General features: G+C 36.8%; 1 protein-coding gene and 1 pseudogene across 3 annotated transcripts in view; one reads left to right on the forward strand and one right to left on the reverse strand.

The window, feature by feature from the left end:
- The window catches only part of FSIP1 (fibrous sheath interacting protein 1), a 200784-nt gene that overhangs the window by 110269 nt on the left and 73121 nt on the right, over positions 1 to 17394 (forward strand). The gene's annotated exons all lie outside the window — the stretch shown is intronic.
- On the reverse strand, positions 2028 to 3010 carry LOC115845279 (cyclin-dependent kinase 4 pseudogene; annotated as a pseudogene).

The raw sequence follows: 17394 nt of genomic DNA on the forward strand, positions 1-17394 counted from the left end.
ATAATTTTCCGCACGTGCCTCAGTGTGCTCTCTGGATTCCTCATGCTCAACTTTAAAAAATTTTTATGTTAAAAAACCATTGACTGGGGCTTCCCTGGTGGCGCAGTGGTTGAGAGTCTGCCTGCTGATGCAGGGGACACGGGTTCGTGCCCCGGTCTGGGAAGATCCCACATGCCGCAGAGTGGCTGGGCCCGTGAGCCATGGCCACTGAGCCTGCGCGTCCGGAGCCCGTGCTCCGCAACGGGAGAGGCCACAGCAGTGAGAGGCCTGCGTACCGCAAAAAACAACAACAACAACAACAACAAAAATACCATTGACTGTGAAAATTTTCAAACACATACAACAACATAGTCAGAGGAGTCTAATGAAAACCCAGGTACCCATTACCCATCCTCAGCTTCAACATTTATCGTATCTATGACCCCCTTCCTGACCCTGTGCCTGTAGGAGTTATTTTAAAGCAAATCCAAGACATCATGCCATTTCACCCATAAATACTCAGTATGAGTCTCTAATTGGTAAGGGTTTTTCAGAAATATAACCACTGTGCCATTATCCACCTAACAAAATTAAGAATAATTCCTTAATATTAAATTATCTCAAAGATATTTACTTTTTTTTTAAGTTTAAATTAACATACAGAAAAGTGGACTTTTTTGGTGTAAGGTCCCATGAATTTTAACACATGTAAGAATACAGAACAGTTCCATTGCTTCCCCAGACTCTCCATGCTATCCCTTTGTAGTTACACTCTTCCCACATCTGTAGGAGAACACCATATAAATGGAATAATGTGGCATATACTCTTGTGTCTGTTTTTTTTCGCTCAGCATAATGCCTTTGAAATTCATTCAAGTTGCATGTATCTATAGTTCTTTCCCTTTCATTGCTATATTCCATTGTATGAAATACATTGAATAGTTTTCCATTGTATGGATGTACCATAGTTTGTCCATTTATCTGTTGAAGGATATTCGGGCTATTTGCAATTTTTGGCAGTAATGAATAGAACCAGGTTTTTGTGTGAACATCAATTTTCATTTCTCTGAGATAAATGCTCAAAAGTGAATTGCTGAGTTGTTTGGTAAGTATATGTTTACCTTTAGAAGAAACTGCAAAAACTGTTTTCCACAGTGGCTATACATTTTGCATTTCCCTTCAGTCATATATGATTGTTTGAATTGTTCCATAGTCTTTCCAGTACTTGGCATTGTTAGAATTTAAAATTTTGGCCATTCTAGTAGGTGTGTAGTGGTATATCATCATTGTTTTAATTTGCATTTTCCTGTGGCTAATGATGTTGAATGTATTTTCATGAGCCTGTTTGCCATGTATACATCCCCTTTGGTGAAATGTTTGTCTTTTGCCCTTTTTTTAAAGTTGGGTTGTTTATTTTCTTACTGTTGAGGTTTGAGAGTTCTTTAAATATTCTGTTTCCAAGTCCATTATCAGATAAAGGACTGATTTATCTTTTTTGCAAAATATTTTCTTCCACTTTGTTGGCTTGTCTTTTCATTCTCTTAACAATGTCTTTTGCAGAGGAGAAAATTTTAATTTTGAGGTAGTTTTAATTTATCATTTTCTTCTTTTGGTGTCATGTCTAGAAATCTTTGCCTAACCCCGGGTCATGAAGATTTTCTTTTATGCTTTCTTTTAAAAGTTTTATAGTTTTACATTTTAACACTAGATATATGATCCATTTTGAATTAATTTTGTTTTGTTTCATTGTTTTTCCCGTATAAAAAAGGATCCCAATATCAAGGTATAGGGAAGGGGAAGAACAAGGGACATACCCCTTGGTGTAAGGACGCAGAGGGGGCAGGAGAAGGATAAGCCTCAAAAGGAGGGGTGGGAGGGGAATGTCATTAAGGCAGCAAAATATTCTCTGTAAAAAGTTGGGGGAGTCTCCATAGCCTCAGAGATGAAGGCAGAGGTGGCCTTCTTAGTGGGGGACTCTCCACTCAAATGTTCAAAGGAAGGGAATGTTGGCTTCTCTTCTCTTGGTTCTGTTGCAACTATTCCTTGGCTCACTCTGGGTTACCTTCTGCCTTATGTAGATGAGAGTGCTGTGGGGCTCGGAAGGCAAAGATTCACTTGTGTGGGTTAAAAGTCAGCATCTCCAGCAGCAGCTGTGCTCCAGACTCCTCCATCTCAGGTACCACCAACTGCACTGTGCAGGGCCCTCTGAGGGAAAAGCCTCCTGGGGGTAGAGACACATCTCGGGGCCAGTCATCCGCTGGGGGCAGTCCAGTCAGGTCAAAGATTTTGCCTAACTGGTCAGCTTTAGAGTTTCCACAGAAGAGAGGCTTTCAATGAAACATCTCTGTGGAGATACAGCCAACGCTCCACATGTCCACAGGGTTGCATACGTAGACTGCAAAAGAACTTGTGGAGCACGGTACCAGAGTGTAACAACCACAGGTGTAAGTGCCATCTGGTAGCTGTAGATTCTGGCCAGGCCAAAGTCAGCCAGCTTGACTGTCCCACCACTTGTCACCAGAATGTTCTCTGGCTTCAGGTCTTGATGAACGATGCAGTTGGCATGAAGGAAATCTAGGCCTCTTAGAAACTGGTGCATCAGATCCTTGATGGTCTCCACTGGCAAGCCTGGTGGGGGTGCCTTGTCCCGATATGTCCTTAGGTCTTGGTCCACATGCTCAAACACCAGGGTCACTTTGGTCTCCCGGTCAGTTCAGGCTGTGGCACAGATGTCCATCAGTCAGATAACACTGGGATGCTCAAAAGCCTCCAGCCGCCGCAATAAGCCACCCCATGAACTGTGCTGATGGGAAGGCCCCCTCCAGCACCTCCTCCACTGGGGATTCTTACACTCTTGAGGGCCACAGAGTAGCCACTGTGGGGATCATGGGCCTTATACACCGTCCCATAGGCACCAACACCAATCTCAGCCACTGGCTCATATCGAGGAGTAGCCATTCTCAGACCAGAGGAGACCCTACAATCACAGAGACTCCTACCACCGAAATTCCTTCCACAGTTCGGATGGTATGAGCCTCACCCCGTGTCTGGAGCTGCGGGGGAGGCCTGTTATTGGGGCCTTGGAGCCGGTTCCTGCGGCGCCGTACACTTGAGCTTGGTCTGGGGCAGCTGGCCGCTATGGGGCCGACCATAGACCTTGAGTTAAATTTTATAAAAGATATAAGGTTTAGGTCAAGGTTCCTTTGTTTTTGCATATGGATGTCCATTTGTTCCAACACCATTTGCTGAGGACTGGTTTTTTTCCATTGAATTATTTTTACACTCTTTTCAAATGTAACCTGGCCATATATGTGTGGATCTATTACTGGACTCTTTATTCTGTTCTGTTGCTCTATTGTGTCTATCCCTTTGCCAGTACTGCACTGTCTTAATTACTGCAGCTTTATGGTAAGTCTTCAAATCAGGTCATGTGATTTCCCTAATTTTATTTTTCTTTTATAAAAATTATTTTGGCTATCCTAGTTCTTTTTTGTCTTTTCATATAAATTTTAGAATCAGCTTGTCTATATGTATAGAGAATCATGCTAGGATTTTGATTGAGGTTGCACAAATTTATAGATAAGTTTGGTGAGAACAGACATCTTTATTATGTTGAATCTTCCAATCCATCAACATGGTACACCTTTCTATTTAAGTCTTCTTTGATTTCTTTCAGCAGCATTTTGTGGTTTCAGTATATAGATGCTATACATACATTTTTAGATTTATACTTAAGTATTTAGTTTTTTGGAACTATTATAAATGGTACGTTTTTTGGGATCTAGTTATACCATGCTAGTATATATATAAATATGATTAATTTTTGTGTGTTGACTTTTATCTGGTGAACTTGCTAAAAATCACTTATTAGTTCCAGGTGGGTTTTTTTGTTTCCTTCCTGGTACCGTGGGGCTTTCTCCATAGTTAGTCATCTTGTCTGTGAATAGGAATAGTTTTATTTTTTAATTTCCAATCTTGTATACCTTTTATTTCTTCTTCTTGCCTTTTTTTCTTACACTGGCAAGAACTTCCAGTACAGTTTTGAATAGGGGTGGTGAGAGTGGACATTTCTGCTTTGTTTTTAATTTTGGGATGAAAGCATTCAATCTTTTACCATTAAGTATGATTTTAGCTGCAGGTTTTATCTGGTTGAAGAAGTTCCCTTTTATTCCTGCTTTGCTGAGAGAGTTTTAAAATCAAGAATGGATGTTAAATTTTTCAAATGCTTTTCTATATCAATTGATGTGATTGTTATTATTATTTTTATCATTTTTCCAGTAGACTGCTACTCTGGTAGATTACATTGGTTGGTTTTTGCCTATTGAACTAGTCTTGCGTTCCCATGATAAACCTACTTGGTTGAGGTTCACGTCAAGTTTTGAAGTTCCAGCTGGAGATGTCTAATAAGGGATCGACTAGCAGAGAACATGTAGACTTGTGTTTGGGCTGATATTTATACTGGAAATCAGCTGGCTATTTGGGCTGTTAACCACCCGATTAACTTCTGTTGTCCTGCTCCCTGAGAACCCACCCAGTGAGCAGCCATGCCTCTGCTGCTTATATACTTTACTTCTACCCCCATCTATGTACATATATTTGGTTTTGTTCTTTTTCCTTGCCTGTACTGTACCAGAACCTTTTATCTATTGGCCACTTCTAGGCATCTACTTCCTCCGTCTGTGCTTGGCGTATTTAATTTATAGCAGAAGAGTTTGGGGATAAATTGTATTTTAAGAAACAAACATTTATTTTAATATAAACACATCTGTGATTAGAGTATTCAAATTTAAATGATATTAAGTAATTGTTTTCACTAATTTGGTCCTTTCATGAGGCAAGAAAACAATATGGATGTCTTGTCATATGTAGTCCTCTAAGATCTGATTGTAAATTGCAATTTATTTTGGAAGGTCATGGAAACAAACCAGAGAGTAATATAAATGTTTGCATGTGGTTAGCATAATTTGCTTGCCTCCCCGGGGGCTAAATTCCAAAGAATTTGTTTCTGTATTCTTGAGTCTGGAGACAGTACAGCGATGCAGAGATCCCTGTGAAAGCAAGCCCTCATCCAGGGAGGCTCGGAGTGCATGGCCTCCCTGCTTGCCCCCTTCCTGGGAAGCAGTGAGGATGCCATGGGTTGTGGTGTGAACTCAGAGTGCTGCTTTCTGTTAAAACATAGTCTCAGTTTCTTTGAGCAAACCATTAATAGATGTCAAATTCACATTATAGGTTTTAGTTCCCAAGCAGTGTTAAAAGCAAACGTGTGGGGTTTTATATTTCCAGCTGCCTTTTTTTTTTTCAAAGTAAAATATGTAGGTTTTGGTTTTCAGCAGGCCACATTTCTTCCAATAAAAACAGTTGGAACAAAATATGTTTTATAAGCATATAAAAATGTCAGACCATAATGATTTTAGTGCTGCATATTTAAAAAATGGGTCACTAATATCTAAGATGTTAGTATCTGCAAAGAAAGTAAATTATGGAAAGTAAATGACAATATATCATTTATATAAAGGAGAAGGTGATTGGAAACTAGTTCAGCAACCATATTGAGACCATTTTATTTCAGCTTTTATATAATATGCATGTCTTTCAGCTTTAAGTTATTTAAATTTTGGCCTTAAAATTATTAAACCTTTGTACTTGAAACTGGGTCCCAAAATTTCAAAAATCCCATCTGTGTTTGGAGACATAATTCATTATGTGAAAAAGTACCTTCTTTCCATGGTCTCACCAGAGAAAGCATCTCAGTAGGTTCTGGTCCCTAAATCAGTTGTGTTTCCTTCTCATAGGTTCATTTCTATCATCTGATTGACATGCTGAGCTCCTTTTGTCCTGTCTTCTAGGAAGCTCAGAAAAAGATTCTTCAGCCCATTTCTAACAAGACTACAGAACTTTTAGCCTATGCATTTGGCATACCGTCATTTTCATCTTATTTCTTTCACCTTTATTTTTCTTTTGCCTAATTTTTTTTACTTAACTCTCTTCCCTTGTTATGCTGTAGTTAGTGTTATAAGTTACTGTATATCCATATTGGAATTATATAGTTGGAAATAGATTTTTATAAATCTGATTTCTTTTTCTTTGATCACTTCATCCATATCATTACATTTTCCTAGCAGTTTGCCTTTTTTTTTTTTTTTTGTAACTTAGACAATTACATATTCTTAAATGATAAAATTCCAAACAGGAAAATTCCTGGGACATATTTTAAGAAATCTTTACTGCCTTTTCAGATAATAAAAGTAATGCTAACTGGTTATAAAAACTTCAGACATCATAGAAATATACAATGTAGCAAATAAAGGTCTTCTAGAATCTCCTCCTTCCGAAACAAAAACAAAACTCAAAAAGCAAAACCCCAAACTGTTAACTATTTGGTGTATAGCTCTATGGCATGACTTTAAGTTGTATTATATTGGAGTGGCAGTGGAAACTTCTTTTCCTCTGTGAATCTTGGCTATATAACATTTTCTCATTTCTATGCTGATAAATATATTTTTTTCCTTCTTCTTCTTCTTCCTCCTCTCCTCCCCCTCCCCCTCCCCCTCCTTCGTCTTCACAGTCTTGAAGATGTGCTAGTCAAATATGAGGATTATACAACTCAGTATTCTAGGAATGCTTTTTAGGAGGGGTCATGGTTGCTTGCCACACCAAGAAAATGGAATTTTTAAAGAAGTTTATTTATTTAATTTATTTGTTTTTGGCTGCATTGGGTCTTTGTTGCTGCACGCGGGCTTTCTCTAGTTGCAGCAAGCGGAGGCTACTCTTCATTGCGCGGGCTTCTCATTGCGGTGGCTTTTCTTGTTGTGGAGCACAGGCTCTAGGCACGTGGGCTTCAGTAGTTGTGGCACACAGGCTCAGTAGTTGTGGCTCACAGGCTCTAGAGCACAGGCTCAGTAGTTGTGGCGCACGGGCTTAGTTGCTCCGCAGCATGTGGGATCTTCCTGGACCAGGGCTCGAACCCGTGTCCCCTGCATTGGCAGGTGGATTCTTAACCACTGCGCCACCAGGGAAGCCCTGGGCAAATGGAATTTAAGGTGTAGGGGGTGGCGGTTAACAGCCTGGCCATGGCGTTGGCATTAGATAGGCCTGTGTTCAAGGCCTGGTAGCTGAGTGACTCCAGGCAAGTTATCTCTCCTCTATAAGGCCTGGTTTTCTGGGGATAGTAATACTTGTTTTAAAGTGTTGTTGTTATGAACAAATGAAAGATTGTATATCAAGCACTTAGCACAGTGTCTGGTACGTAGTAAAGGCTAAATAAATGTTAGCTGCTGTATTAGTGATATTTTGACTAATTACTGATTGCTGTTTAATAGAGTAATTCTAAATAATTATGTGCAAACAAGATAGAAGTTTACTTCTTTCCCACATTATGTCTAGATAGAAGGCCCGGGGCTGACTGTGGTTCCACAGTTACTAAGGACCAGGTTCTTTGTACCTTGATGCTTGTATACAGTTCTCCCTTGGTATCCATGGGGAATTGGTTCCAGAACCCCCCATGGATACCAAAATCTGTGGATGCTCAAGTCCCTTATTTAAAATGATGTAGTACAGTCAGCCCTCTATATCCACAGGTTCCGCATGGGTTGAATCCATGGATGTGGAAACTGCAGATATGGAGGGCCCGTGTATCTTCCATCTGTCATTTCAGATATAGCAAAACTCTTATTTTTAAATGAGACTTCATGATTGTCTTAGCTGAATAGTAGCTGAGACTATGACCAAAATTTGGATGTTACTTGGGGCAGACATTCTTTTCCCCATGTCAGTTTGCCAGGGCAACAGTTCAGGAAAATGTACATGGACTTACAATATTTGTCCAGATCTGTTTGATTTCTAAAGCTGGATTTAAGATATTCAGGGGTTTTGGTTGCTTAGCTTTTAGCCTAGTTAGGACTCTGGGCTACTGCAGTAATTACACTGAACTATTCTCCATCTTTCTTAAAAACCTATAGAACTTCCTAAAATGTCATGAAAATTGATTTAGCTTGTTTTAATTAACAAGGAGAAAAACTGATTCAGAGACATTAAACAGCTTAGTAAACTCGGCTGAAGAATGAACCTGTGTTTATGAATAGCCCAACATCCAAACAAGATCCTCCCTTGCTTTTGGATTCTGTTTTGAGACCTTCACAGTGAAGACTTTTCCTGGATTGAAAAAAAAAAAAAGATAACAACAAAACAATACCCAAAGAATTGAAAAAGCTAACAGCCTTTTGATCAGTCAATCAGTGAATCTGGTTTCTACTGTTTAACATTAGCTGTTTTTAGGACTTGGTGTGATTTTACAGGGAGGCAGACTGGGGCTTTGTGATTTCATGTTGCCTTCCTGTAGGGATGCAGCGTTTCCATTGGATGAGTCCAGAATTCTGTTACTGTCATTGACTTTACATAGTGATAACATAAAACAGCATTAAAGAAAGAAAATCCCACACCCTTGGTAATAGTTGGTAGCAGAATTTTATTTTTAGAAAGCAAAATTTGGAAACAACTGTATTTATTATTTTAAAAGTTTTTAAAGTATTTTTGTAATGTGTGTTTCACTGTTATCATTACTCTACTATGAATGCTTCTATATTTTAAACAAAATATTCACTAATATTTACCTTTCCAATGAGATATTTTATTTGCACGACTATTTTTAAAGCATGTGCTCATTTTGGTGGAGTTGCTCTTGTGGTGTTTAAACTATATTTACATATTTTCCTGTTCCTTATGAATGTCTTGTTTCTGACATAAGACTAAATACCAAATGCTTTTTTTGTGTGGTTGTTGGAGAGCTTACAGATAGAACACACACACAAAAAGAATGTTTATTATTAAATAAATACATTTATATTTCATTTATAAAGAACAGTTTTAGTTATTTTTGTAAGCTTTTAAATATATTACTAAGTTTTATTTATTAGTAAAACGTACTTTTAACATTTCAGTGTATTTTCTTTCTACAAGTTCTTTTTCAATGTATACAAATTACCCATACCTATATAATAAATTAGAATCTAAGTGTGTGTGCATAATGTGTTTGTATACATATATATAATATATATATCATATATAAATATACAATATATACTGTGTAAATAATGTTACATTGTAAAAATTCCCCTTGTCAATAATTATACTTTGTGAATAACTTTTAAATAAATAACTTTTAAATAACTGCCTAGTACCACAATACATTGTGTGATATACCACATTTTACCAGTTCCCTTGTTGTTGAACATTTAGATGTTGTGCTATTAGAAAAAATGCTGCAGCAAACATCCCCATATATTTATCTTTGTAGCCCTCATGATTTCCCTAGGATAAATTCCTAGGAATAGAGTTACTGGCTTAAACGGGTATGAAAAAATTTTAAAGGCTCTTGATACGTAATGCCAAATTCATTCATTCAATCAAAAAATATTTTCTAAGCACCAATAATATGTGGTGCTGTCAGGATACAACGATGAATAAGACAGTCTCTGCCATCAACTCACAGTCTAGTTGGGGGACAGACATAGGTATGATTAAGCTCAAGTCTGTGCTCTCCAGAGAGGTTGTATTAATTTACATGTCACTAACATTGTCAATATATGCAAGTAGTTTTGGAATGTGTATGTGTGTTCTTTTGAATTCGGGCATCATGGAATACTTTATAGGAAATAAAATATTTGTGTTTTGATTAGTACATATCATGAATCACATACCTAATAATTTTTGACATTAGTGATTTAGAAAACCTCATTCATTTCAGTATCCTCATTTCTTTAACAATGCATTCGTCTACATTTGTATTGTGTTCTCATTTCCAGAGCTTTACAAGGTCTTTCCTACCTTGTTCTTCCAGTGTCTTGGTACTTTCTGCCGCTGACACTACCGAGTAGAACACTGCACTTACACTTGGAATGGTTGATAAAGACTCGTTTGCTTAAAACTATCTTACTATGATTTTGTTCTCCTTTTCAAAGGAGAAAGACCCTTATTTTATATGTGTTCTTTATAAATATGGACAAGGCATGTAAGAGTGGAACCTAAATACCTCTAGTAGTGAAAACTCATGGTAATGCTATTATATTTAATTTGCAGATTCTCCAGTACCTTTTAAGCACTGCCTTAATAATTCAGGACAAAAACAGCAGATTTCCCAGTTTTCAGGACAGTAAGTTGATGGGTTGTATTCATATAACTAGTATATTAAATACCTGGCAGTCAAAGGCAATTATTTGTCATCAGAATAGACTAGTGACATTAAGGAGGGGAAAACCCCCGTGGTTTCAGTGTTGTCTGAGTTGGGAGTCCAAATGTGGTTTTCATGGAGCACTGAGCTGCACTTCCATGTCCAGAACACGCAGTCCTTGGGAATAATTATCCTGTTCACCACTGGATAGATTTCCCACATGTGAAGGCTGCCAAGCTCCTCTGGCTTCTAATTTAGGAGCTAAAGAGATTTCCTTACAGGGCTCAACACTGATCTTTGAACAAATGTATGGCCTTCTCCATTCACTCAAAAATGGCTCCAGGTGGACACTGTACCAAGTGTGGCAAGATAAATTATGTGACTGAGATGTTTTCCAAAACATACTTTTTCACAGTAATATAGTTAATGTTTTTCTGGTCCACTGGAATTCTCCAAGACTGTCTTTATGACTGTGCGTATGACCTCCGTCCTTAAATGGGTAAACAAACTATTTTAATAAATAATGAGGGATGGTATAACTTCTACCACTGCACACTTATAGTTTTATCCATTTGTATTTCATCTGATCTTGATGAAGTGCATACTTTTATTTAGCAAATAAAATAAGTGAAGTAGATTGCATATTACACCATGGAAATTCTGAAGATTTGTACTTTTAGGACAAGTTTTTAGAGAGGTAGGGGTTTCAGTTTGATTATTATTTGGATTCCTGGTTTCATATATCCTTAAATTTTATATTTGAGTTTATATTTGATAAAAGGTATCTTGGTATTGGTAATCTCTTGGGACTTAAATTTTTCAGGCAATATTATGTTGCCAAGATATATCTATATTTTTGCATGTATCAGTAGTGCACTCTTTTTGAGGACTGTGTAACATTCCACAGTGGGAATGTACCTACATTTTTTAATACATATTCTTGTAAATAGACATTTGGGTTATTTCCAGACCTTTTTTTTTTTTTTTTTTTTTTTACTATGAAAGCCCTGGTCATGAACATTCTTGTCTATGTCATCTGCTACACATATATAAGAATTCCTCTGGTTTTTACTTTGGAGTGGAATTCCTGAGTCATAGGGTATCTGAATGTTCAGCTTTATAAGATAATACAGTCATGCCTTCCAAAGTGGTTGTAGCAGTTTACATTCCTACCTGCAATACTTAAGAAATCTTGTTTATCCATATTCTCTGTAAACACTTGGTAGTTCAGACTTTAAAATTTTTGCTCAGTTTATGAGTTTATAATGGTCTTCATTTGCATTTCTCTGATCACTATTACGGTTAAATATTTATTCAAATACTTATTGTCATACGTATTCCTTCTTTTGAAAAATGCCTGTCCATGTCTTTTGCCTAGTTTTAAAAATTGGATTGACTGGGCTTTTCTTATTATTATTGGAGTTTTTAATATATTCTTGATACTAATCCTTTGCTGATTTTATAGATGGGAGATATCCTCTCCCAGTTTGTAATTTGTTTTTTTCACTTTTCCTAAGGTGACTTTTAATGGTGAGACATACTTGATTTTAACAGAGTCAAATTTATTAATATTTTATAATGAACACTTCCCTGTCTTTTAAAGAAAACCTTTCCTTTCAAGGTCAGAAAGAACTAAAAAATATTTTCCACTAAAATTAAAAAATTTTTGCTTCTGATATTTAGTCCTGATCCATCGGGAATTAGTTTTCATATGATGTGAAGCAGAGGTTCAGTTTTCATTTTTATCACCTAATTCACCATCTCTGTCATATATTAAAGTCATATATGTGTGTGAGACTTTTTCCTGAGCTCTCTTCTATTCCATAGGTCAATATGTTTATCCCTGCCCAGAGTCATGTTCTTTTAGTTGGTTCTTAAGAAGAAGTCCTAATATTGGATAGGGCACAACTCCCCTCCTTGCTCTTCTGTTTCAGAAGTGTCTTGGCTGTTTTTGGCTTTTTGTTCTTCCATGAGAATTTTAAAATCAGCTTCTAAAGATCCATGAAGAACATTCTTAGGATTTTAATTAGCATTGTATTGAATTTTTAGGTCAATTTGGAGAGAATGTCATCTTTATGATATTAGGTCTTCCTAATTAGGAACCTGGTATATCTCTCAATCTATTTAGGTATTGTTTAATGTCTCCCAATAAAGTTTAAAACATTCCTGTGTTTGAATCTGGCATCTGTTTATTCCTAGTTACTTGATATTTTTAATGCTAATTATAAATCATGTCTTCTAAATTATGTTTTAGTAGTTTATTGTTGGTGTACAGAAGTGTGATTAGTTTTTGTATGTTGATCTTATATCCAGCCATCTTGCTAAACTCTCTTTGAAAAAATAATGTTATTTGTAGATTCTTTTGGGATTTCTATGTATACGTCATAGTTGACATTTTTATCTCCTCTTTTCCATTCTTTTTGCCTTTTTTCCTTGTACTGTTTAGGAACTCCATGACAATGTTGACTAGAAGTTACAATAATGGGCATTCTTTTCTTGTCCTTGATCTTAAAGGCCATGCTTTTCATGTTTTCCACTAAGTGTGATGTGTATTATAGGGTTTAAAAAATTAAATCAGGTTAAGGATATTCCATTCTCTATTCCTAATTTACTTAGAGTTTTTATCAAGAATTTACAACAAATTTTACCAAGAGCTTTTCTGAATCTATTGATATACCGGTTTTCCTCCTTTAAACTTCTAATGTGTTAAAATTAAAAATAACTAAAACTAAACAATATGCTTTTAAGGTATACATATGATAAACTACATATTAAAAAAACAAGTCAATGATAAGTACATGACTTAGCAGAACAGTTAACCCAGGTGGGATGGGGAAAATCACTTGATAGATGTAAATTGTTGTTAATGTTCTAGTTCTCATGTCAGGTGGTAAGTTCATGAGAGTATAGTACATTATCTAAAACATACAAATATATGCATAAAAACACAAATGATTAAATACAAAGCAGATCATGAATGGACCATTAAGGAAAGATAAGTGTATGTGTTATGAACTAAGAATTATAATTAATACAGTTCTGTGGTTAAAATAACAAATTTACATTTCTTTATGAGACTGTTGCATTTATTCCTGGGTTAGTAAGAAGAGTCTTTTAAACATGCCAGTATTCTTCATTGTTATTGGTTAAGTTCCTCTTCTTTAGAGACCTTTTGAGCAGTTTTTGGTTGTGAGACTTAATGTCATGGACTCATATGTACTTTAGGGTCTACACCTCCAAAGAGTGGTAAGTTCTATGACTATCCTGTGTTCTCCATTGTTTAGTCCCCAAACTGCTCGATGATTAAATGGCCCTCATTTTAGGTTGACACTTTGTACACGATGTTCTGTAGTGTATAGAGGGCCTCACTCTTTTCTTTTGGTTTCTTAGGCCACACACTTCTGTATGAAATATGCTGTGAAATTCCATCCTACCCCCATCCCATCCATCTCATCATGTGGTGCTGTTGTATGAGGTTTGTAGCTTATGGGGAGGATACTTGGAATGTATTATGGTGATTGTGAACATTTGGAATGAAACAGACCTGAATTTGAACCTTGGCTCTTCTCTTTCCAGCTGTGTGGTCTTTAGAAAATTTAATAAACTCTCTGAGCATCAGTTATCTGAAAAATTTGCGTGCCATCTTCTCCAAGGTCTTTGTGGGTGTTAAACTGCATCTATTATTATTGTCATATCACCATCATATATAATTAACTTTTGAATCTCCAAGTAGAGTGGATGCAGTTTCAAGCTACTGGTCTGGTTTTTCCCTTAAGTGTGCTAAAAGTGCCAGTTGTTTTATTCCCGAAGTTCTGAAAAGAACCACAGTGCCAAAATATCCTTATCTTTACTTCTCAACCAGTGATTTTTTTCTATTCTGTCTGAACTAGTTCTGGAGACAGGGGAGAGACAGGCAATCATGTGGCTTACAGCCAGGCCCTTTCTAAGCACCGCTGATAAATGGAGGTGTTCGGGCTTATCTCAATGCTGGGAACAATATTAACAGCGACTGCTCCTGTACCGAGCATCTGTGCAGCAGCCACTGTACTGAATGCCTTACCCTTAGCATCTCACTAGATTCTCACCCAATCCCCCAAAGCAGATCTTTCACCTTCATCTTAACATGAGGAAGTTGGGGCTTGGAGAGTAACTAGCCCAGTGTCATGCAGTTAGTAATTTTCAAAACCAGGGGCCACCCATGATCTTCTTGACTCCAAAATCCACACTCATATCCACTGCCTATGCAGATGCTGTTTCCTGGAGAATCTTTATATCCCATTTTCTGGATTCTGACTTGAAAGTGTGTGGAGCCCAGAACTTAGCGGGATCTGCTGAGTGGGTGATAGTTGGATTCTCTGTGCCATTTGGGGGAAGCCAGCCCCTCCTGAGGCAAGAGAGGCTTTGGAAACTTTGGAGGCTAGTTGACCATTTTCTATTAAAAATTCAATCTAAAATGAGTTAATGCTGGGATTGGTAGGTTTGAGAGATTTTGCATTATCCACTTCGGGTAAGAATATTTAGATATGTGACCTTCATGGCAGTATTTTGGATTTTTAACTCAGAAAACTAGAGGGTTTATAAAAGCCTTTGGAAAATATCTGTAGCATGCTGAAATAAAGTGAGAGCTTCATAAAAATATGCATTAATGCAGGAATCCACTGCCCTCACACTAATCACAAGAGATCTCTGTTGAACCTTGGGAAAAATAAACTTACTCCCTTGGCTTTTATGGTGGTGGCACTAAAATTTGGTGGTTATGCCCAGGACTAGGGTAGCGGCATAGAAGGAAAGCAGTCTGCAGGAGCCTTCGGGTTCTTTAAACACAACCAAGTGAAGCATTAACATAGTCTTTACAGAATGAAGCCCTGATTCCTTCATTCCATACTGACAGCCTATTTTTTGAAAAAGAAATTCAACTTAAAACGTTAGTTTGCTCTTCTAGTTTTACTAAGTAATTAATCATAATTAACGAAAGCATAAAAGGATGAAAATTTCCACTTAAAAGTCTTTCTTTCTCTAGCACACCAAAAAAGTGACACAAAGTTTTAGGAAGAATTGTTACATTTTATTTTTTGCCCTTTTGCTAGTTCCCTACCTTGATCCAGTTAATATTAAAATGCTCAAGAAGCAGTGATCATTCATCTTTCAACTTGATGAACAAGTGTTTTCATTGCAAATGAAGTATGTCCTGTAAATGATTAAACATGAATAAAAACTAGAATCAACCTGATTTGTTTCAACACCTCTGTTTCTCTGCAGGAGGTAACAATTTTCTGTCAGTTTGTCAAAGTGTTATTTTTGCAGCCTCCCTTTTGCTCAAGCAGTGTGTATGTGGCTTGGTTTTGAATTCAGTAAAGAATATGACTGAATTCGAAAATGAAAAATAATATCATAACTCTCAGATTCTGTTTATAAAAAGGTTGCAAATGTGGTTACAATACATTTAGAAGTTTGTGACTCCTGAGAATTTCTATGGCATCCCTCAATATTCAGCATTTATAGTGTATTTAAGTTATTGGTAACATTGAATAAAATGCAGTATAACATGGCAATCCTATTAGGATTTCCAGTTAAACAGCCTAAGATAGCGGCTGTTTCTGCCTATGAAAGAAGTTGGGTTCAACATTCCAGTTCAACCAGTTGATCAATTGACCTTTCTTCAGTATTCTTTTGTACATCATTAACAGAGTAATAATCGCTACTCTTTAGTTTACATCCAATACTTCGTTCTTTAATTTACTCCCAATATATGGAAGTACATTTTCTGAAATTTTTATGTGTTTTGGGGCCAAGTTTGTTTTCTGAATTCCTACTTCTGTTCACCAAATGAGGTAATTAATCACTATTGGAATAGATTTACTCATCCAAACATTGATTGGCATGTGGTAGGTGCTCAGTAAATAATATTTGAATGAATAAATGCTGGACAGTGAATGCAGGGACCTTTGGGCCTCTCTGCATGTGTAATTCAGTGGTCATGTATTTAGGGGTTTAGAGTGAACTTTTCCTTTCATATCACTGCTATCTATGTAAAGTTTTTTTTTTTTTTGTGGTCTCACTGTTGTGGCCTCTCCCGTTGCGGAGCACCAGCTCCGGACACGCAGGCTCAGCGGCCATGGCTCACGGGCCCAGCCACTCTGCGGCATGTGGGATCTTCCCGGACCGGGGCACGAACCCGCGTCCCTTGCATCGGCAGGTGGACTCTCAACCACTGCGCCACCAGGGAAGCCCATATGTAATGTTTTAAAAATTATCCTTACCTGAATGGTTTAAAATTCCAGTCTTTAAATATTACCTTCAGATTTAGATAAAAGTAAAATTATGGCATTGGCTATAAGTAAGCAGGGAAATATATTAATTTCTGGTTTCTAAGAGGGTTGGAAAAAAAACTTCCCTAGAACGAGCATGATTGCACTCTAATTAAGAACTAAAATTAAATAAATGGCTCTAGTTGCATTAAGACTTGGCAGTAACTCACGAGTGGATCATCCCTCCCTTGTTGGTTTTATATACGTGCTTTGCTGGCAAAATGATTGTTAATTTATTGATACCAAGCAGTTATAGAACCAGTTTTATGTAATGCATTGAAAACTAGACTGAAGGGTATCACACGTTTGGATTATTGTACTTGTTTTTGTTCTCTTTTACATCGTGGAATTGCATGCGCGCATATAAAAATAAGCCTATTGATGTTATTAATTCACTTTTTATATTTCAGAATTTACCTTCCGAGATAGAGTTGAAAGTTTGTGCTCTGTAAGAGTAGAATGACAAGTCCTTTGAATGATAACCTGAAATAATCTATTATAATGAGAATACATGTTTTCATGCTTTTTTTGAAGTATACATTTTTGTTTTGATGTGAAGGGAAATGTTCACTTAAATCCCTAAATATATGAATTAGATATGAAGAGAGCAGAGAGGCCAAAAGTTGCCTTCCGTTCTGGTTATGGAAGGAATATCGTCTATATTTAACGTCGTAGATCTCTGCCATATAGTGGTGCTGTGGCAGAGTCACTGCAGACACTGTCATTCCATTAGACATGTTACTTTAGTTTTACCCTTTTATTTTTAGCTTCATCACTTTCTTCCAAAGTTATTGGAATAAAAAGTCCAGTGTTCAAACTTGGCCTGTGATTCAATTAACTTGAGATTTTACTTTTTAAAGTATCAGCTAGGACTTGATTTACTTAAAATATGAAATAAAAGTATCCTTCTGTTAATTAATAGAGTAATCTCAAATCACGTTA

This window comes from Globicephala melas, chromosome 2 (assembly GCF_963455315.2).
Source record: "Globicephala melas chromosome 2, mGloMel1.2, whole genome shotgun sequence".
Classification (NCBI taxonomy): Eukaryota; Metazoa; Chordata; class Mammalia; order Artiodactyla; family Delphinidae; genus Globicephala; species Globicephala melas.